Consider the following 21859-nt stretch of genomic DNA (forward strand, 5'->3'; position numbering starts at 1 on the left):
TAAAGCTATTTTATTCTGAAAAGTTCTTTGCAACCTTTTGGGATGTTTTTCACATTGCTCCATGAATTAATTATTACTGCAGATCGATATCCTTAAATACACATATGAATTATGGCAGAAATTATATATACTCCTTCAGTCGTATACATGCTAACTACACATATTTTGCTTTCTCTTGAAGGGTAAAATATCCTCGTATGCCTGCACAATTGCAGGCCCATCACCCAAGGAGCCAAGGTTCAGATTCTTGAGGTATATATTGATCTGAAGATTTATTTCCTTGGCTAGTGGGATTTACAGAGCCCTGAAGCTGAGTAGATGCTGAGCTCCCATTGAAAGCTGCTGGATTTCCTGACCTGGGTTCTGCAGCATGACACTGAGTTGCGTTAGCAAACGTTGCCTTAACTTCGCTGAGGTTAGTAGACAGTCAGGACTACAGAGGTTCTTTTGTATGAGACAACGAGCATGTGTAAGGAAGTCTTATCCAGGTGGGTGGTGCTCAGAAGCCATGTAACTGCTTGGTTGCTTAATAATGTGTTTCATTAAATCTGCTTTATGCTGCTAGTTTGAGTGGCCACATGAGGAGTCACTTCACAGGGAGCTGGAAGGTGCTGGGCAGTCACAGCTGTGGTGGCAAAAGTGGTGTAATGAGAGAGGATAACGTCTCTTGAGTGCTTGGCTGTGAATCAAAACCAGACTGGAATAGACTCGAAGGGCAGGAGTCCAATTGCTCCAGGTAGGCTTGTGCTCGATATGGGAGCAAGTCCTGACAGATCTCAAGACAAATGACATGACTAAGGCTGTTTAATTACTTACTAATATTGCATTTCAATAAAAGTCTACCCTGTCAAGTGTGTGGTTTGGAATCTGCTTCAACAAACGTGATAAAAGACTATTTGTGTCCAAGGATTTTACAGTCTGAGAATCTAATTCCTCATATACAGGTGTTAGGTAAGCCTTAGTTATACTTTTGCCTAGGAACACCATCAGCGACTTCGAGAGTCCTAGTTTAAAGTTAGGCTGCGAACATTTACAGGCTCAAGGTTTAACTTTTAGGTGTAGTAACTGAGTGAAAGAGGGAGGGAGATGTTAGCAGAGAGTATATTTGCAGAGACTGTAAGTGTATGCAGCTTTTCAAATGGTTGTTACAGGGCTTTGTTCTGTCTATTGGATTTTATTTGGCTAATGAAGCATTCAACTCAGTTTTAATAGGTATAATTATTACTGTGATCAACAAATGCATATGCCACCTAACCAATACATCAAGTAACTACAAGGCAGTAAAGTAACTTTTGCAATATTTAGTCAGCACGTGTTTGGAACAAACTTCACCTGCCCTTTTTCCACAGTGTCGGATCTGTTTCCAAATGCTTCCGTTCAAGGAGGCTCCTTGTGTCATCCTGTGATGAGTCTGTTGTTCAGGCCGGTAGGTCTCCTTCCTGAATGTGTTTTACTTCTTCTATTGGTAACTTAATCTGATTACATATAACCCTTATCCTGCTCTAAATAATTTCTGTCCCTTAGCATACCAACAAATTGCTTCCTCATTCCCCATCATCATTATTTTAACCAAACCACACATACTTCATTTTTTATCTCTACTTGTTAGTTCTCTCTGGCTTCTAAAGACAAAGTTAATATAAGAGACATTCTGGTTGAGTGTTCTTTAAGTTTCCCCTCTGTCACCTGTATGGAAAACCATTTGCAATATACGGATATTTTTTAACTGAATTTGTATTCATTAGAGCACAAGTTTCTGTTGATTTCAGTGTACTTAATTCTCATCCTGTGCCAGCAAATGCTGGTTTTGAGGTCACTGCATATACAGCATTCTAAATTTGTCCTTCAAGCTTGCCCTTTAACCACTGAAAAGAACAGGGGAGTTTTCAGATGGTTCTTGAGTAGAAATCAGCAAGATGAAGAGAGATGACGTCAAAGAGATGAAGTTGGTTGTGTGGGAAGCCACAGGACATGAAATCAAGGACACAGCAGAGATGGGCTGCCCACACCAGGTAATCAGATTGACTTTCTAATTACAGGTGGCAGCAAGACTCAAACTGCCTTTGAAGTGTAAGAACTACGGGAGAAATCAAGACTCATTCCTGGTATTTAGTGTGTGCTCCTGGAGGCCATTTCAAGGCAAATGACACGAGGTAATGTTTGCAGCATGAAATGAGGCTTTATAATTAGCTAATTTTAACAAACCCTCCTAGGAAACCTGTGTGGTTAATGGGTGGTGTGCAATCTTCGCTGCAGTTCCAGCAACTCATTGTTTAAATCTGGCAGTACAGTCACACCTCTGCCTTTGCTTTCTTCCATAGATGCACACACATACATCAACTGTAATTACAGTCCAGGTAATGATTGTATCTGAAGGTTTATGGCAGAGGCAGTGTCACCCCTTGGCATACCCAGGACAGCTTGGTTAGCTGATTCATGACTCTGCATTAAAAAATACCAGCAAAGCCATGATTTATTTTAGACAGCAAACACAGGAGAAGCAGAAGCTTCTTTCACTGGGAAGTGGCTGCTACAACCAGAACGACACAGTGCCTTGCTGCCCAAAAGCACAGCTCCATCACAAAACCAGCCATCCAACAGCCTTCCCACCCACAGAGCCACAGAAGAGACCCCTCAGCTTAGTGCAATCTCCTCTTTACCAGCCTTTCACCCTCTCAAATTTTAATGCACCCTCTTAAAATATGGCTTCTTGTCAAGGCAGGGAGATTTTTTCCAGCAGGAAAATGTTCTGTGTAAATGTAAGGAAATGGGAATTATTTTTTTTTCTGTATCTAACTAAAAATAGAGCAACACCTAATTAAATATTTATGGTGGCTTAGCACACTCAATAAAGGAACTGTTGCCTAGAAGCCTCCAAAGCTTCAGCTTCTTGCAGTAAAGGAGTGTTTCAAATACAGGCCAGAGAGGGAACAGGTGCAAGAGGCAGTAATTGCATATGTACAGTTCTGAGACACTCAAACATACAAGATTAAGTTATGTCTAATACTATAGACTTCACAGCCATATGCTATAAAAAATAACTGCACTGGGGGACCAGAGATCTCCACAGACATAGCCAAAAATAAACATATGAAATGCCTGGAAAGAGCAGACTCCCCAGAGATTGGATTTCTGGACTCTTGGAGGAAGTCTCCAGTACAAAGCACCATTCCCTGAAGGAAAAACCCTCCACAACCTCTAGCTGTTGCTGAAACACATAAATGAGAAAGCAGCTTCCAAACCCTGCAACCATATCAGTGATAGGCCTATAAATCTGTCAGGGTTCCCATACTGTCAGAATTACTCTGAATTTTGTGGACATTGTGCAAACTCTACACAGACAATGTGCTCTTTCAGCAGGCTCACATCACCCAAGGACCTCCATGCAGAAAGCTCTGTGCCTACACTGGGATCTCCACTGTTCACGTTAGCAAAACCAATTCCACTCCTGAGGAATATGACTCTCGATCCAACACCCTACAGTGGGAAAGGTAAAAAATCATTCACAAACATGAGAACACTGACTATAAAATGTCCAGACAGAATTGGTTTCAGGTAGAAGGAATAGAAAGGAATACTTAGAGCTCTTATTGCTTGGTGACCCTTTCACAATCAGAAACACATGAAGAAATTGTCCCACTCACTTTACTACACTGGAAAGGAAAATTCACTCTTCCCACAGCAAACAGCCTGGGATCATCACAAACCTTAAACTATTCCTGCTTGATGCACTACATCTGCTTTCAGAGGATCTAAGATAATTTCATAACCCATTTAACTTCAATACTATTGTGTTGGTCTACATGGGAATAATTTGGCTTCTGTAGGACTATGGTCCCCTTGAGAGCGGGACCTCTCCAGGGCTTTGCCTGGTTTCTAGGAAATCAACAGGATTACTTTCTGTGACTTGAGGTCAAACAAAGAGGCTGAGGCAGCAGCAGAGCTAATGTCTCATCAGTGGTGGGATCTCCTTCACTGGATCTTGCTAGTAAGGGTGACAGATCAACTCCTTCCCACCCGGGAGGAACTCTCGGAGTTAGAGCAGCACCAGTCTCTGCCATGTAAAACCCAGACCAAAGGTTTGACCTGTGTGGCCAGCTGTTGTCCAAAAAGCTTTAAATTAGGCATCCATAAATAAACAAATTTTAGGAAAAGCAGGAAATAATAGATTAGAAATGGCGATGGTTCCGTAAACTCCATTGCAAAGCCTGCAGTGAGCTCCTTTTTATTTCAGCTTTCAAAAGGCAAATGTCAGCTTGGAGGCCTGAGCCACAAATCATGTGCTTGTCAGTGCACAAACCATGATGTGCTTCTCCATGTGGGAGAGTTTATCAGTTTTGAGATCAAGATTTATAGCTTGTGATACTGCAGGCAATATGCAGCTCATTTATCTCTCTCTTAACTTAGGAGAAAACACAGTTGGATGTGATCTATGAATGTCCTAGAGCTACACATGCATCTATTACACCAAAGAAAATAACAATGATTACACCCATAATGTTGAGATAAAGCAGATTAGTTCATAACAACACAAAGTGTGGTTCTGAAAGTGCTGAGAATCTGCTGAAGGTAAGGTGGTTCTGCAGCCAGGTCTGAAACAACATTTCTCCTCAAGTCTCTTTGAAAGCTGAATTCTGCACTGCAGAAAGAAGTGATGTTTTGGAACTGGTCCCATTGCATCATTAGGCTGTTTCCCCACCTCTTGCCTGTCTATGTATTTTCTTTCCTAGCCTGCTGCTCCATTTAATATGACATATGGATCCACAGCTTCCCTGGTAGCAGAGGCAGTGCGGTTTTCCATTATGGGCAGGAATTCAAATGAGAAGCCAGGTGCTGTATTGCAAGCCATAATTAATATAAAATAAAAAATAAAAATCTCCCCCCATCTCTGCTCTTAGGTTGGATTAACATCTCACAGAGCTGTAACTCACTCCTGGCAGCAGAAACAGGAGGAAACACAACCCGCACATTCTTGCACCATCTGCTGGCAGCATCTCCATTGACAGACATACCTAGAAGAGATTTTATAATTCCTCGCAAACCTGCAGGGATACGTCCACATCTAGAGACATGAGACCGCCATTATGAAGATTCAAGTTTCAGGTGAGGGTTTGTTTAAACTGCAAACAGTTGGTTCTCCATAGTAGAGCCATTTCTGCCAGGTTTTTAAGGAATTACATAGCAAGGCCTCCATGACCCCAACGTAGCCAAGTCAAGGAGGGAATCACAGAACCTTTTGTGTCCCTGCAAGGCAGGATAGATCAACCTCCACCAGCTGCTGTTGCAGTCAGCATGAGCCAGAGCACCCAAAGAAGAGGTCTAGGCTCTCGAGCCTCGTAGTCTGCTGCCTGCAGATGGTTGTGGCCAGTGTCTCACCCTCTGGTGCAGATGAGTCTGTTCTGGCCCGACAGCAGAGCTCTGCTGAGTCTTGTCCCCATCACACAGCCATTCCCTCCTGCTGCGAACTCTCAGCTCAAGAATGGGATCCAGTGATGCCTATCAGGTTCCTTGCCCATCCCAGAGACTTAATGTGTATTAAAATCAAACACAGCACTTTCTTACTGTCAAGGTCATCCTAATGTGAGTGAAGTGAATGAATCCCTCCAGTAAAAACAAAACTTTGTTAAAGTATTTATGATGTTAAGTTGCCTAGGAATAGAGTGGTTCCTCCTTTCTGCCCCATCCGTCAATACAAGAAGAGGCTGTAAGTTGGTCATAGGAGGGTGGTATCAAAGGATATGAAAAGTCTCCTTGTGCAGACTGCAGTCAGTCTACTGAGTTCCCAGCTCCAAGAAGACTCAACATTAAATGCCCTTGCTTGGCTTTTAAAGAGGGTTGGTAGTTTTCATAACAGGTAACATCCTTGTCCATAAAAGCCCTGCGAAGCTGAGGGGTCACATTTCTTTCTTCAGCCTGGAGGATGGAACCATAGGAGTCTGGAGATATGGTCTTCTCTAGGTGCAGCTCATCAGGAGTGTTATGGGTAAGTTGTCCCCTGAGCCATCACACACTAAACCACTACTAAAGCACAGAAACTCCCGGCAGGGTGGGTCAGTGTGAATTAGTCAGACTGTCTCTTGGACCAGAGTGACAAATCCGTATAACTAAGCATCCAGAAAACCAAAGCTAAGGCAGAGAACAGCTGAGCATCTCTGCAATTCATGTTCTGTATAGTAGATTTCTTCTACCCTTTTTTTAGTACCAAAACGTAGGAAATGCAATCACACCCTAGTTGATAAGCAGCAGTTGGAGACTGGGAAGACAGAAAGCAGGAAGAGAAAACACAGCCATGGAAATAGATTTATGGAAAAATGGTAACTGTACTTTGCAAGATACATGTTTAACTGAAATAAGAGTTCCCCTTTAAGTAGATTTGGGGTCTATAGACAAGTGTCAGAATGCCAGCTGTGACTCACTATAAGCAACAGCATTCCTTGTTTATCCTTGCAAAGACACAGTGGTTTCTTTTAAGCAACACAACGGTAGCAAATTGATTTGACAGGCAAGCTCACATGGTTTGATGTGAACATTGCAAGAGTGATCCGTGTGTCACAAGCAAATGAAGCATTTTCTGTTCCTGGATGTGAAGAGCCCAGGACAGCACGGGGCTGACGGCTTTTGGGTGCGCACGAGGTTAGTTCCTGAAGGCTGTATCTTCTCCTCCTGGACACAGAGGTTACATCTACCCTCCACATTTTTCCCAGTACCTGCATCCTGATGGCTGGAGTGCATAGTGAAGCACAAATGCTTGGTTTGGCATGTGAAAGGGGGTGCACAGTTAATGTTTTGCAGTATTATGATTATTATTTTAAAGTATTGTGATTTTCAGTAGTATGATTCCAGCATAAACTATTCTATGATTCTATGATAATCACGGCATGGTCCATAGAATCCTCCCAAATTGAACTACTTGGTTAGGCTGATACTTGTATTCCTGTAGCACCCAGATACTTGCAAAGGCATTTTGCCCTGTTCATGCTCTTGACTAAAAAGCGACCAGAGAAGGCCATAGCTGTGCCAGCGACATGTGGGTGGAAGTGGCAGGATTTCAGCATTCGTAGGCCATACAAGGCAGCTCCTGTGAGCACAGCAGAGGGGGAGCTTGCAGTTTGCGGGGAGCCTACAAAAATGGATGTTGGCACAAGTGTAACATCATATAGAACAATGGTGATTTTGTACTGCGTTTCCAAAAGGACTTGATCACATCAGCCCTTGGCCTCATCCCTACAGGCTCTGAACATTGCATCAACTTTGCCCTCCTGCCAGCATGGAGCAGGAGCTTCACCCATCTCCTGCCTCTCTGCTCTTGGGAGCTGCAGGGAGAAACCTCACTGCAGAGCAGTCAAGGGCAGTGTCTCCAGGAGGAATTAAACCCACCACTGGAGGGAAACCTGCCTCCTCAGGGAGTCCCTTCACCATCCAAACCACCATCACTCTCAGAGGCATTACAGCCAACTAGGAAGGTCATAGAATCATAGAATGGTTTGTGTTGGAAGGGACCTTAAAGCTCATCCATTTCCAACCCCTCCCACAGGCAGGGACACCTTCCACTAGAGCAGGTTGCTCCAAGCCCCTGTGTCCAACCTGGCCTTGAACACTGCCAGGGATGGGGCAGCCACAGCTTCTCTGGGCACCCTGGGCCAGCGCCTCAGCACCCTCACAGTAATGAATTTCTTATATCTAATCCAGAGGTCCCATCCCTGTCTTAAAAAAACATGCATAAGAAAAGCTAAATCAAGAAGTGAAAGGCTGTAAGAAACCATGTTGGTTTTGTTCTTTTCTGTTCTTACACTGACCTTTGAAAATGAGAGCACTTCCGACCCAAACTGGTGGCAGCCCTTGGGCAGGAGCTGACGCGCAGAGGTTCAGGTGGCAGGGCTGACCTCTTGCCATGGAATTTCACCCAGTAATTTCTGTGGCAGAAAGAACTCCTCCGAGCTGCTGTCTGGCTTCAGAAGTAAATTTAAGTGCCTGTGGCTTGACAAATAAACATTCTGAAAGCGCTTAATGACTCACAACCTCGCCTAAGAATAGTTGAACTTTGCAAGACTGAAATACATAGCGGAGAATACGGCCTCTGACACTGCCCAGGCGTGGAGCTGAGGGACATGGTGGGAGAAGGGAAGGGAGGGGCTTTGGCTGCATCGTGGCTGCATTCCTGCCATCCCCTCCCAGTTTCTGGCAAGCCACGTCTCCTGGAATCATAGAATCCCAAACTGGTTTGGGTCAAAGGGACCTTAAAGCTCATCCAGCTCCAACCCCTGCCACGGGCAGGGACACCTTCCACTAGAGCAGCTTGCTCCAAGCCCCTGTGTCCAACCTGGCCTTGAACACTGCCAGGGATGGGGCAGCCACAGCTTCTCTGGGCACCCTGTGCCAGCGCCTCAGCACCCTCACAGGGAAGAGCTTCTGCCTAAGAGCTCATCTCAGTCTCCCCTCTGGCAGGTTCAAGCCATTCCCCTTGGCCTGTCCCTACAGGCCCTTGTCCAAAGCCCCTCTCCAGGTCTTTTGTCTCGGAGGCTTCTTCAATGTTCGTGCGCATCAGCCACGTCCGAGCTCTCCTCCACAAATTCACCTAATCCTCTTCTAAATAATTTATCAAGTTTCATTTATACACACAGCAAAGTACTCCTCGTTTACCCAGTTGGGTTTGAATTGCTATTATTCTTTTGGATTAGAGAGGGGTCACACAAGTTTTATGGATCAGAAGTTACACTTCTCAGCGCCTAACATTTCATAGAAGAAAGATTCTTTGTCTTCAAGTTATCAAGCAAGTAAAACCTCAGTGACTGAAAAGGGAAACTGATTTTGATTCTGTTTGCTCACAAGTGGGTGAGTTTTGGTACTCGCTGCTCACTTTTCTGGGGCATGTTTGCAGCAGTATGTGCTGTGAACTGCCACCGCTTTACTTCTTACAAACGCACCCCTACACGTTTTAGTGCTTTAATCTAACCCCAGGGAGAACTGAACAAAACACAGGTTCAGCTCGATGCCTGTGACCACAAAAGCTTCCTGTAGGTGCCCGAGGTTTCTGTTGCAAAAGCCTTGTAGTTGTTAGAGCTCAAGGAGTGTCATGGCTTTGGAGATGAGCCGAAGGGATGGGTAGTGGTTAAGCTGCACCATCCCAGGAGCAGCAGGAGAGCTGCTGTGTCCCAGAGGCCACAACGGCACATCAAAGTAGGCTTGTTTTCAGGAACAGGAGAAGAAAATAACGTAGGAGCCATCTCCTGCCTCCACCAACCAAGGAAAAAAACTGTCTGATTTCATGGTCCCTCTCTTTTGGCCATTGCCAAAATAACCTGAGCAGCAGGGGCAGGGCTGTCCTTATGGCATGAAGCCCGAAGACTCCCCTAAGACACACTTTCCCCTTGGTTCTTTGATCTGTTGTTAAAATCATCAGGAAATGTCTTCCCGTTGTTCAGCACATGGGAACAAGGGCAGACAGAGCTGGACGCCAACCTTGACTGTGCAGAGCCCCCATCACTCCTGGATGGGTAACGGGAGATTTCATCCCTCCCTGGATTAGTCGGGATCACTGGGCAGTGGCTGGAGCTCAGCCCTCAGCTCCCCTCCTGCGATGTGGATCCCCTAGGACTGAGCCCAGGCGTGATCCTGCACTGAGCTGTGCCTCAAGGCTCTTGCTCCAGAATCCCTCATTCCCATAGTGGGAGCCCCTTTGCCCTGGCCATCCACTGACCCATTTGAGCCAGGCTCAGGCAACTGTGTGCATGTTTTTCAGCCTGGAAATGAAAACCTAATTGCAGTGCTGATGGGACAATGGGAGCCTAAGGACTCTTATTTACGGCATTTCCCTCTCACAGTGGAAAAGTATCTGGGCTCCTCTCAAAGGAGGGAGGAATCACAGTGAACCTCATTTGTCCCCGGATGATGCTGAGCTTGTAGCTCAGGCAGAGGCCATGCATCCACCCCCAGCATTGCTGGAGCTGCTGCTCTCCCACGCTTCGGAACAGCGGGAAGCAGGGCTAGGGTTTGCCTTTGTGTCTCCATACAAGCAAAATCAAAAGCATCACCTAAAGCTGAAGGTGTTATTGCAGGTCACTCAACCACTGATTTCTGCTTGTCCCCAGAGCCTAGGAAAGAGCTGTCACTGTAGTGACCTGCTGCACCCGGGGAGGTGACAAGCACGTGAATTGCAAGGGGTAAGGCACAAAAGGAGGCTTAAAACCTCAAGCTGACTGTATTTTAATAGACTCTAAGACTGGTTCGGGTTGGAAGGGACCTTAAAGCTCCTCCAGCTCCAACCCCTGCCGTGGGCAGGGACACCTTCCACTAGAGCAGCTTGCTCCAAGCCCCTGTGTCCAACGTGGCCTTGAACACTGCCAGGGATGGGGCAGCCACAGCTTCTCTGGGCACCCTGTGCCAGCGCCTCAGCACCCTCACAGGGAAGAGCTTCTGCCTAATATCTAAGCCAAATCTCCCCTCTGGCAGGTTAAAGCCATTCCCCTTGTCCTGTCTGTACGAGCCCTTGTCAAAAGCCCCTCTCAGTCATTCTTGTCAACCCCCTTAAGGTACTGAAATGCCCCAATAAGGTCTTCCCATAATTATCTTCACCTTTTCCATGCACTCACGCTAAGGTACAAGGGACTGGTGGAAACCGGACGGTGTTGAACAGCTGAGCCAGAGAACAGCTGGCACACAAACCCTACAAGTTCTGCGGCCTCAGCCCATCCCCACAGATTTCCCCTTCCCACTGCTCTTGATGTGCATCTGTGCAAACAGGATGAGCTAGGAAAGTATAAATAATGACATTAAAAAGGGCCCAGCACAATGCCGCAGTCATAAGAAAATCAAAAACAAAACCCTCATAAAACCCCAGTGGATTTCTGGCCTCCCACAGCCGCCGCTCCTCTTGGCTGCCGCTGACCCGCCCGCAGCCCATCCCCGCTGCCTCGGGCCCGCCCCGTCCCCAGGCACCGCCCGCAGGAGACACCGGGGCCGCCGGCACCGCCGCGATTCGCCGCTCCCAGGTACGGCCGCTGCGACGGGGGGAACCGGGACCGGGACCGGGACCGCGACCGGGACCGGGCGGGGGGAGCCCGGGAGGAAGCCGAGGGGAAGAAGAGACCTTGGGACCGCCCCCCCTCCTTCCCTTCCCGCTCTCGGGATTGCTCCGGAGCTGCTCGCGGGATGCTCCGGGAATACTTGCGGGGTGCCAGGGAGATACGCGGGGTGTGTGGCAGTGGGTGCTCGGGGGCGCGCCGGAGGATGCTCCAAGGGGATGCTTCAGAAGTGCTCAGGGATGCTCCAGAGTGTACCCCAGGAGGGCTCAGGGGATACCTGGGTGCGCTCTGAAGGGTGCTCCAAGGGTGCTGAGGTTGCCTGGCCCCTCAAGGGGCTGCCTGGGGGCAGCAGCAGCCCTGAACCACCCGGGACAGGAGCGTTCGCAGTGCACCCCTGGGTATGGGATGGAGGCGCAGAGCGAGACTGGGCAGCGGGGAGAGGGCAGGAAGCCTTGGGACCCTGTTGGGACGCCTGGAGAGAGGGCAGGGAGGCTCCGAGCCCTGATGGGGACCCCAGATGAGTGCTGGGAAGGGCTCCCAGGCCCCGGGCAGCGCAGCGGAAGTCACCAGGATCCCAGAGCAGCCAGAGTTGCATTTAGCCTCAAAGCCCTACCACAAACCTCCCCCCAGCCGTGAAGATGTGGCTCAGACAAGCTCCAGCCCAGCCTCCGCGGCTGAGCACGGTCTCTCGCTTTTCCTCGCCGGCTTCCCAGCCATCCCGACACAGAAACTCCTGGCCCGGTAACGTTCCTGTCTCCGGCGAGGTCTGTACTCCGGTTCTCTGCGCTGCAGAGCGAGCCCAGGCTGCGCTCCGGGTTTCTGCATCCTGATGGGGCCGAGAGAGGGGCTGCTCCAGCGGCAGCGGGCGGAGGGAAGAGCGGTGCCTCTGCCTCTCAGGCGGCATCGCCTTTCCTCGCTGCCAGGGCGCTCGGGGCAGCCCAGCTCTACCGGGACCAGGCGTGCCCTGTGCAAGCGCTTTCATCATGTCCCAGGGCTCAGGCTGTGACTTCTCACACAGACGTGCCGGGCTCTGACTGTGCTTCGGGAGCAATCGGGGTGAGGGTGAACAGGGAGCTGCAGACCTGAGATCTGTGTAGAAGACGCTGGGTGCTCCTTGAGGAGATGGGTGACGGCAAAGAGTGGGTTGGATAAGCTCAGCTGCAGGTCCAAGTAAGTTCAGGGTGGAGGGTATTGTAATCTGGATGCTCTGGGTAGGATGTTCACCTCGCAAAGGTGGAAGCAGGACTGTATTGCACAGGGTTATCAGGTTTTCCTCACAGCTATGGGGTGTGACACCACCAGGAAAGGTTCGCTTTGTCTAGAGGTTAAACCAGAAATGAATGTTTTAGCTGTGTGGCCCAAATGAAGGCAGTGAGCACCCGAAAACACTGCATATGCAGGGTGAGGGTAGCAGCCGCATAGTGATGGGGGAGCACTGTGAAAAACACCAGCATTTCCTTCCATGCCTTTTTCAGTCTTCCCGCTGTTTTGGGTTTGATTTAGGATGGACTAAATGGAAAAAGCTGATCTTTTAAATGATCCCCAAAATGATCAATGAGAGGAGGAGTCCATAACCTTGGGTTTATGATTATTTGTTGGACTGGAATAGTAAATAGGTATATCTGCTGAAATGACAACAGCGTGATGAACAGTGGCCAGGGAATTTGTGGTGAATGAGATCAGTTAATGGTTCATTAAAATAATCCTGGACCTGCAAGATAAGGTGGTGAGGAGCCTGTTGCTGCTATGGGCTCTGTCAGTTTCCAAACCTCTTGTGAACAGGAAAACCAGGCCCACATTCGGCTCCTTTGTGGAAAAGCCCAGTTATGGAGAAAGTTCTGTCACCCAGGTGCAGAAATCATGCCTCTTGTGCAGTGCTGGGGCTGTCCCGTTCCCTCAGGAGCTTTCCAATGTGGTGTCACAAAGTGTCCCTGCATCCTCAGCTGACCAAAACACCCCCTTGAGATTTACTTGCCGCCGAGCAGGAGGGAGATGTCGCTTCCCATCCCTTGGTGTGGGTGCGTTTCGGGAGGGAGAGGTTTGGTCTCAAAGCACCCTTCACATCAGGAGCAGTTTGAGATGCTGTGAGATGGCCCGTACCAGATGAATACAGGCTCAGTCACAAGCTCGTTGCTGATTCAGGTCCCCTCCCTCTGTGGTTTTACAGCTGCCAAGTATTCTGGAAGTCGCATGTTTACCATGGGGTGTTACACATCTGATCTTGGGACTTGTCAGGGGAGCTTTGGGGGCAGCACCAGGGATGCGCGAGGCCCCATTTGTTACCGAAACAAGTCAATAAGGAAAGTTATTGTATTTTCCATTCGGTGCCTTGTATAACAGGGGTTGTGTGACTGCCTTGCTCAGGAGCAGCAGGATGCTGCTCAAGGTCAATAAAGCCTTGATCCCACCTCGGGGGTGCAAAGGAGCCCATGGCTTGGGGCAGAAATCCCGCACCATGCACATTTGCAGGCTGCCTGTACAAGGGGCGAGAGATGGGAAGGAACTGGCTGCAGAGAGCTCCTTCTTCAGCCCTATTTATTTTAGACCTCGGTGGAATTCCTGTTTTCCGGCTCTGTGCCTCGGGAAGCCTCGAGTCCTGCCCATTCCAGGGTTTAAACAACACGTGAAAAAGAGCTTACTGTCATGGAATCCCAAAATGGTTTGGGTTAGAAAGGGGCTTAAATTTCAAGGCAGGGACACCTTCCACTAGAGCAGCTTGCTCCAAGCCCCTGTGTCCAACCTGGCCTTGAACACTGCCAGGGATGGGGCAGCCGATTTCCTTGTCCATCAGGATTGAACGTGAATCTCAGTGCGAGTCAGCTGAAAATCAACCAACAACGTCCAACCTGAGCTTGGTCAAAAAGCTGGATGAAAGCCCCCGTTGCCTAAACCCTCCCCATAAGCTGGGTGAGCGGGTGGGAAACGCAGCCGCAGGGCTCCCAGCTCCTGGCATCCATGTGGAAACCACTGGCAGAGGGGAAAGGCAGCATCTGCATCCCCTCCGTGGTCCCGATCAATGTGGGGAGTGTTTTCATGTGGCCTGGAAAATAAATATCCCTGTTTGATGAGGTTTTTAAACCTGCCGTGAGTGTGAGCAACCCAAGTCTTGTTGGCTCAGGCCGGAGATTGATATAAAACAGCCTCGTGTCTCCATGGGGGACTGCAGTGGTTGCCCAGGGAAGAGAAAAATAGGAATGCAGAGAATAGAGCTTTTCTGGAAGCACCTGAAAGTCCCAGCAGAAGAGGACCTATGTTGACGATGGAACTGTTAGCAGGGTCTGACAGGACAGAGACCAGATTGCCAGCTGGCTTTCACAACCACAGATGCACTTGTTGCTGTTTTCTCAGGCTGCTGGGCTTAGGAAGCCCTGTTTATGTGCTGGGGTTCCACAGACTCCGGTGTTTCATCTCTCAGTAAGCACCGAGGGGGCTGGACATGGCTCAGCACCTTTCCTTCCCTGTGCTGCCCTCTCCATCACGTGTCTTGGCAAGCACCTGAGTGAGAGCAAACTGGAAAAGCCTTTCCCAAGGAGCAGGAGCACCTTGGTTTGATGGTTCCCCTTCTGAAACCACCCAAAGGATCCTGGTTTTCCATAGGAAATGGAAGATGTTTCCAGTCCAGCTTGAACCAAAGGTCTGGCTCTTGAGTGGGACGAGCGCAGGAGCCCCAACGATGCACCAAGCCCTGACCAAGCCAAGGACAACTCCGTTATCATAAAGCTGCTACTGGCTTCTTTTGACCACATGGAAGTTATCCAGTATCATGGCAGCAAAGCTTGAGCTCTCCCAAGACCAAGGAGATGGAAACCAGCAGCTTGGAAGAGACCAGAAGCCAAAGGAGGGCTTCAGTAGTTCCCCCGAAAACCTCTGAGATTGAGGCAAAAAGGGTGAACATTAGAAACGAGGCACTTGAGGTTTTTATCTGCCTTCTGATTCATGGCTTTGGGTGATTTTGTGACCGCCTGCCTCTGGGAAAGGAGACTTGAGAGAAAACGCCACCGTTCCCAAGGCATGGGATAAAATCATGAGTATCGAACAAAGCTTTTATGAGACCGTGGCTGGAATGAGCTGAAGGTCAATTGGAAAAGAGGTTATCAGAGGAGGGGATGAATGTGATCGCTTTCCCCTCCTGGTGAGCCATAAAGGAAGGGGAGAGTTTGGATATCTGATACCTCCAGGTCTCGTCCTGACCCGTCTCTAATGGAAATGCTGGCAGGAAGCTCACGACATTTATTAAACAGCAATAGGCAGCTTTAATAAAATCAGGATCCACACAACTTTATTGCTGCCGCTTGAAAAGATGCCTGAAATGGCTGTTTAAGTACCGGCGGCTGCTGAGGGTTGCACACTTAAAAGCGATCGCCTGCTTTATTAAGTGGTGCTCTGTTAATGATACTGATTTGCTTCTCAAACACCAGCGAGGCTCCGCATGGCTCCAGGATGTTTCCCATGGGAGCAGCCCCTGGCTCCAGCCCCCTCCGCTGCTTCATGCACATCATCCTGCCCGGGGGCTGGGCTGCACCCCCGGAGCGTGAGCAGCAGCTCAGGGAGGGGATCCTGCCTCTCTGCTGTGCTCTGGGGAGACCCCCCCTGCAGCCCTGATCCAGCTCTGGGGCAGCAGCACAAGAGGGACGTGGAGCTGCTGGAGCGAGGGCAGAGGAGGCCATGGAGATGCTGCGAGGGCTGGAGCAGCTCTGCTCTGGAGCCAGGCTGAGAGAGCTGGGCTGGGTCAGCCTGGAGAAGAGAAGGCTCCTGAAGGGGAGACCTGAGAGCAGCTCCAGTGCCTAAAGGGGCTGCAGGAAACCTGGAGAGGGGCTTGGGACAAGGGCCTGTAGGGACAGGCCAAGGGGAATGGCTTTAACCTGCCAGAGGGGAGACTGAGATGAGCTCTTAGGCAGAAGCTCTTCCCTGTGAGGGTGCTGAGGCGCTGGCCCAGGGTGCCCAGAGAAGCTGTGGCTGCCCCATCCCTGGCAGGGTTCAAGGCCAGGTTGGACCCAGGAGCTCGGAGCAAGCTGCTCTAGTGGAAGGTGTCCCTGCCCGTGGCAGGGGTTGAAGCTGGGTGAGCTTTAAGGTCCCTTCCAACCCAAACCATGCTGTGATTGTATGATTTTGCAGAGAGGATGATGCCTGGCAGAGAGTGCGAGGCCAGCCTGAACCTCTCCATGGGTGCAACCATGAGCTGATGGGTTGCAGAGGGAGCTCATGACTTGTCTCCCCATACCTTTTTACCTGTCATCTCTACCACCTCCACTTGTCCCACGTAGCAACTGGTTTCGTATCCCCAAATCCCATCCTGCTCCACTTCAGCACGTGCAATCAGGTGACACCAGCGTGGATCCAGCTTGCAAGCTTGCCTTTCTGGATGCTGATGAGTTCATAGCTTTGGGTTTTCCAGGGCTCAGGCATCATCTGCTCTCCCCACTTCATTTTTGGTTCTGCTCAGCTCTCTTTTGCCCCTTGACAGTGACAGTTGTGATGCTGGATGCACGCAGGAAGGCAGCTGATGGGCAGCTCTCTTACAGCAGAACCCCTGTTTGCTCTCACCTTGGAAAACCTCATGACAGCTTCTTGCAAGGCAAACCAGGACCTTAAATGCTTTTATTTGTGTAATCCCCCAGAGTTTTCAAACTTCTTTTTTCCCCATGGAAGGAAACTCCTTCCCATGCCTGTGCCAGCCGGCAGCCGATAAGAGCCCACCAGCGCGTAGCAGAGATCCCACCCGTGTCGATGTCCCTGGCGCGCTGGAAATGGGTTATTTTTCTTCCTTTGCACTGAAAACAGCATTGAAAAATCTGTACAACAAATATTCCCCGAGAGGCTGTATTTATTCCTGGTATGTCCACTTGCAATAATAGCTCTGCTGGCTGTTGTGCAATAGAGCAGACCGCCTGGATGGAGCAGGTTTGGTTTGGGTGTAACCCTTTGGGTACCGAGGGTGAGCTCCATTTGTGGGTCCATGTGGTGGAGGGGGGTAAGGGGTGGTGGGTGAAATCCAAACGTGCTGGTTGGAAAATCTGGAGCCTGGGGAAGAGAAGGCTCAGAAGAGACCTAGCAACAGTCTTCCAATACCTAAAGGGGCTACAAGAAGCCTGTTGCATCCCCGGCAGTGTTCAAGGCCAGGTTGGATGGGGCTTGGAGCAAGCTGCTCCAGTGGAAGGTGTCCCTGCCTGTGGCAGGGGTTGGAGCTGGAGGAGCTTTAAGGCCCTTTCCAACACTAACCAGTCTGGGATTCTGATTCTGCTTGGGGAGAGGAAGGGGGGCAGCTGGTTTGCCTATTGGCCCTGTGGGCATCCAAGTGGTGGCCACTGTGGGCAGAGGCAGGAACCGCTGTGTTGGCTTTCGAGCCACTTTGTGGCCGTCTGTTTCCTCTCATCCATGGGAGCAGCCTGCGGAGCAAAATCCCCCCTGACAGCTGTGGAGCACAATGTAAAACAGCAGCGATTTTAGGCCATGACCTCAGTTCTCACGCCTGTGGGATGATCTTAGGCCATGCCCAGGTGAAACGTTTCCCCATTTCCCACCCTGCACTGGCCCCATTGGGCAGCACTGTGAGAAGCAGTCGTAGATCCATCAAACACCAACCCATAATTAATGAGCTTCCATGTTTTGACTCCATCCATCCACAGCTCCCGATTAAAAGCTTATTTCAGGGCACGCAGACTTCAAGACCTTCCTCAGGCCCGCGGGGATTAAATCTGGGAAAAACTGTGGGTCTTATGTATGTAATTGCATTAAGGAAACGCTCCAAATCAAAGCTTCCTGCTAGGTTTTCCCAGTGGGAAAACAAAACAACTCTTTTAGACTCACTTTAAAACCAGTGCTACATAGAAATACGCATATTTATCCCATCGTGCTGCTTTGTCTAGAGAACGTAAGTGCAGAATAGGCCCAGGAAAGATGCACAAGTGTAACCAAACCAGAGGAATTCGACAGAAGATCAGCCAGCGTGCTCTTGAGTTCAGTTTGAACCCCGAGCTTGTAATTTCTTGTGAAAGCAGAAAGCCATCAGCGCCGAGTCACAGCCCTGTGTGCTGGTGTGGGATGCTGGAGCCGCGTGGGAAAGGCGGCATTTGGGAAAGGCTGCTGGAATGGGGGGGGTCATTTTTCATTCCTCGGATAAGAAATTAACCCCTCCGTGCCCTGGGGAGCGCTGGCAAGGAGAGTGCTGCTGCTCCTCTGCGTGCTCAGGCTGTTTCCCTTCCTGCAAAGGCAAAACATCTCTGTTTTCTTTCAAACTTCACCCATTGAAGCTACATTCAGCAGTGCAGGAGCGCAGTGAGCATGGAGGGGTGCCAGCAGCTCCGTTCTGCACCCAGGGTGACAGAAGTGGGGCTTTTTCCCTGCTAACAGGAGCATTTTGGCTCCGCTGCTTGTTAAGCAGTGGGAACCGCGCTGGTGCTGCTCTGTGATGTGAGTCCCCAGTGAGAGCCCCCAGGTCCCAGTGGGATGCTTCCACTGCTCGGGATATTCTTTTCCACCCTGGAAGAGGCTCACGGTGGGGGTGTGGGGAGCTGCACAGTGTCTGAACCCCTCTGCCTTTGCAAGCATGAAGTTGTGGCAAGTTCAGTGCAGAGATTGAGGGGTTTTACTCTTGTTGCCAGCGTGGGGGTGCAACAATCCAGGATGCCCTATAGCAACAGCGGTGCAGGGGCTTGGGATGGGCGCTCTGCCCATTGCTGAGCTGCATGCCAGGAATACCCTGCCCGAAATCACACCTCTATGAGCTTCCCCCTGCCTGCAGTTTGAAGTTTGCATTGATACCCCACTGCAAAGGGCTGGAGGATTCTATGTGGAGAGTCTCACAGGAGTCCAGGGGCTCCTTATCCCATCACACAGCATCCAGGCACGGCACAGTGGGGTCAGGCATCCTCTGCCTGCGCCATGGTTACGCACAGCCACGTTCCCACTGTCACCCTGTCCTGTTCAGCATCTCCTGGGAACCGTGGATGGATGGGCGTGACGTGAGGGTCCGGAGCTGCGGGGAGAAGGGAGAAGCATGGAGGGGCTGTTTTCTGCTCCATGCATAGGAACGGGGCTTCGGGAGGATCAATTGAGGACGCTGAGACCTCCTGCAGCATCTACTGAAGGTGCCGCCTTTTAATCACAGCAGCCACTCGCGTTTCCTTGGGAGAGGCACTCCGCAGAATAACTAATGGGATCAGCCTGGGAGGGTGCAGCATGCAGAGGGCGAGCTCCGGCTGCAGCCTGCAGCATCAGGTATAACAAGAGCCGTGGTGTGAATAAGTGACCGTCTTCTCCATAGCCCTTCCTGAGGAGGGAGGCAGCCGGCGACAGCCCAAGCAGTGCTCCGCGGTTTGTGTTTTATGGAGAAAGATACCAGTGCTCTGAAAAGTAACTCATTTGATGCAGCAGGCTCCAGCTGTCCTCGGAAAGGTCGTACGAGAGCCATGGGGCTGCTTGATTGGAAAATTAATCCCTTTTTTTGTGCTTCTTGTGTCTAAACGTGCGTTTGCTTCCTGGGCAAGGTCACTGCTCAGTGACCAACTTCCCAACAACTGGAAAAGGCATGCTTGCTGCTCCGAGCCCTTCGCTGCCGGCTCTTGGCATGGGAAAAGATGCTTTTGAGGGAGGCAGGCGCTTCTGCTCCTTGATGGGCTTCCAGGTGGGAGCATGAGAAGGTAACAGGACAAGATGCTTTCTAACGATAGTTTCTCCTCTCACCATGAAGTGCTAAAGCCGTTGCTGCAGTGCAGGAGAACGTAACAGCAGAGCTCAGGAAAATGTGTGTTATAGCTAATGAGACTGTGCTAATGTGCTGCTCAGCAGGGCTGAATTATCTTCTTATTTATAGCCACAGGGTTAACTGTTTCCTATTTCAAATTACTAGCGAGATGCTCTGGGAGGATGAAAATCATATATACTTGTCTTTGTGGTGGAGTTAATTTGTTCTTTATATCTTGTGGGGTGTAATGGTTTGTTCTTTATTTATTCTGGGGTGTGATATTTGTTCTTTATATCTTCTGGGGTGTAATGGTGCTCTCCTTTCTGCTGGCTGGGGTGGACACTTTCATTGCCTGGCAAGTTGGACAGAGAGAAACAGGGGTTAAATGTGCCTGTAAAGAGCCAGTGTTTGAGACAAGGCTAGTTGAAAAGGCAGTACATTGTCCCTGCAAATGGGCTGCCCCGGGGAATAAAACCACTTCACTCTGCGCTGTTGCCTTCTCCTATTTGGCTTCTTGTTTTCCTTCTGTGTTTACTTATTCCTGCCTTGAGAAAAGCAACAGAATTCAACTCCGGATTAATCTTCCCCGCAGCCTTCCTGTGTAGCAAAGGTAGAAATCAGCGATGCTGTGCACGTGGGGATGTCGCCTGCCTGGGGAGGAAAATCAGTGTTCTTCAGTTGTATTTAATAGAGGAAAACTGATCAACTACAGAACCCGACAGAGGGTCAGGGTAACAGGATTGTGACCCACCTAAAAGTGCTCCCCTGCCCTGAGCTGTGAGCTGGACACTGGGTGCACAGGAATGCTTCTTCTGGCAGATTACTGCCTGGTTTTTGTATCATCCTTATTAGGGACAGGCATTGGAGAGCAGCCATGGGGTCCAAAGAGCCATGGTTTTTGGCTTTAATCCATCCACCCCATGCCTGAGCTGCCCCAGGAGGCAGAGGGGAACATCTGCAAGCTGGTATTCAGCATCCTTTTACGAGGTGATTTTGAAGTAGATTGGTCAAAAGAGGAAAGTTGGAATATCAATTTGGGCCGCAGAGTTGGGACCCAGCCAGCTCATAAATGAACCAAATAGATGTAGTTATCTAGGTCTTAAAAACCATCCTATTAACTGGCTTTCCCAACCCCCCTTCTAAACAAATGACCTAGAAGAGTGAAGTGGAGCTGGTCAGACTGTAGCTGAGATCTGTGATCGACTGTAATAGGAAGGTAAGAAAAAGAACCAACATTTGAACAAGAGGTTAGCGTTTGTTTTGGCATCTGCTGCTTGTTGGCAGGAGGAGACAGAAGAACTTGCCCTTTATAGACGTGCAGTTAATTGGAGAGCACATCAGGGGGCTGCTGGTCAAGGTGTTTCAGAAGCTCACATGGCGTTGGATGGGCATCAGCGTTGCCATCTGGTGTAGAGCATCGAGGAGGTACCAGTCCTGGAGGAGCTTTTGGGAGTTTGGATGTTCTTGGGTTGGGGCCTTTGCAACTTTCCATCAGGGCTATACATTGACAATAAACGTGTCTACCTGATTGTCAGAACTAATTGTTTCTTTAAAAGGCGTTGATCTTTCAAACTATCTGTCCTATGATAACAATACATCAGGGTTTGACTTTGTTCTCCTGATGCTCTTTGTAGTTAGACCGAGAAAGTGCTTCTAGAAGAGAGTGACAGCAGCACTGCTATACTTTCTATGTCTTGTCTGTACTTCATAACCAGTTATCGCTGCCACAAGAAGAAAGATGAGTTTTTCAATGCAAAAATAATTATGGGGCAAAAGGAGAATTTAGAAGCTGCAGAATGGAGAACAAGAGCAAAACAGAGCTGCTCCTGTGATCGTGAATGAGCCAGAGGTCTCGAGAGATGGTTCTGCTGAGGGATGCTGCACAAGAGAAAACGGAAAGGTGAACCACACTGGTGCTGGATAAGTACAGTGCCAGGTAAAGTGAGGGGTAAAGGCTGTCTGAGCCCCTTCATAGGGAGCTCTGGAAGCGTGGTCAGGTGCTAAAGCTCAGGCAAAATACTACAGCAGAAACTGAATTCAGGCTGGTTTGATCAATGAGGTGAGAGCCAGTGCTTGGCGCAGGCTTTGCGCTGCTTGGTCCTTCCCCTGGGACTCTCGCATAGCCCAGGGGTGCACGGGACAAGCAGTGGTGGAC

This window comes from Psittacula echo (assembly GCF_963264785.1).
Source record: "Psittacula echo genome assembly, chromosome: 7".
NCBI classification, from domain to species: domain Eukaryota; kingdom Metazoa; phylum Chordata; class Aves; order Psittaciformes; family Psittacidae; genus Psittacula; species Psittacula echo.